Here is a 1,140-nt window from a genome sequence, read left to right on the forward strand (position 1 = left end):
CCTTTAAAATTTTTAATGTTTCACTCAGAAATAGCTGGACAAAGAAAAGAGTGGTCAATCAAGAAAATATTGACCACCCTTCTTTGTTCATATTAACTATTTTATTTCTTATTGAATTTAAGGCAGGACATAGTGTGCATGCCTGTAACTCCAGCATTTTGAAGGCTGAAGCAAGAGGATCAAGAGTTTAAGGCCGGGGCTGGAGAGATGGCTCAGCAGTAAGAACTCTTGTTGTTTTACAGAGGATCCTAGTTCAGTTCCCAGCACCCACATGTCAGTTCACAACCATCTGCAAATCCAGCTCCAGGAGTTTGTGATGTTTTCTGGCCCCACAGGCACCTGACACACATATGGTACATATACATATATAGGTAAACACGCATGCACATATTTTTTAAGAAGAGTTTAAGGCCAATTCATGATGTATAGTGAGACCTTGTTTCAGAAAAACAAAAGAGGGATGAGGATGTAGCTCAGTGGTGGAGCTTAGGGTGGACAAGGCCCTAGATTCAAACTTCAATACTGCAAAAATGAACAAACTTTAAAAAACTCCAAAGGTGGTAATTTTACCCTGGGGTGACTTAGCTAGTAATGTTCTCACAACAAAATGGATACCATGAGCTACAAACTTTTTTTTTTTTTTTTTTTTTAATTTAAGGGCATGTGCTCAAACACACTCCTCCTACTGCCACAAATTAGGCGGTTGAGTTTCCTGCATTGGGGGACATCTCAGGGGTCAGCACATCCTGACTGCAATGGATAAGTCTCACCCTGGGAAAACCGCCTTCATGATCATGGTATATCCCCTGCCAGGTAAGTATGAGCTACAAACATTTTAAAAAATTGCTTCAGCTGGGCATGGTGGCGCACGCCTTTAATCCCAGCACTCGGGAGGCAGAGGCAGGCAGATCTCTGTGAGTTCAAGACCAGCCTGGTCTACATAGTGAGTTCCAACATAGGTGGGGCTACAGGGAGACCCTGTCTCAAAAAGACCAAAAAAAAAAAAAAAGTTGCTTCAAGCTGGGTGTGGTGGTGCATGACTATATCCCTAGCTACTTGGGAAGCTGAGGCAGCAGGATTGCTTGAACCCAGGAGTTGCCTGGGCAACATAGTAAGACTCTATCACCAAAAAAATTTTAA

The 1,140-nt window shown here is 42.5% G+C and overlaps 1 non-coding gene across 1 annotated transcript; it reads right to left on the reverse strand.

The window, feature by feature from the left end:
* Nucleotides 1–654: 654 nt before the first annotated feature.
* Nucleotides 655–821, reverse strand: LOC115069558. The gene has a single exon (XR_003848810.1). It is a non-coding gene; the product is annotated as a U1 spliceosomal RNA (small nuclear RNA).
* Nucleotides 822–1,140: the final 319 nt, after the last annotated feature.

The sequence above is a fragment of the Nannospalax galili genome, unplaced genomic scaffold (genome assembly GCF_000622305.1).
Source record: "Nannospalax galili isolate Female #2095 unplaced genomic scaffold, S.galili_v1.0 scaffold212, whole genome shotgun sequence".
Classification (NCBI taxonomy): Eukaryota; Metazoa; Chordata; class Mammalia; order Rodentia; family Spalacidae; genus Nannospalax; species Nannospalax galili.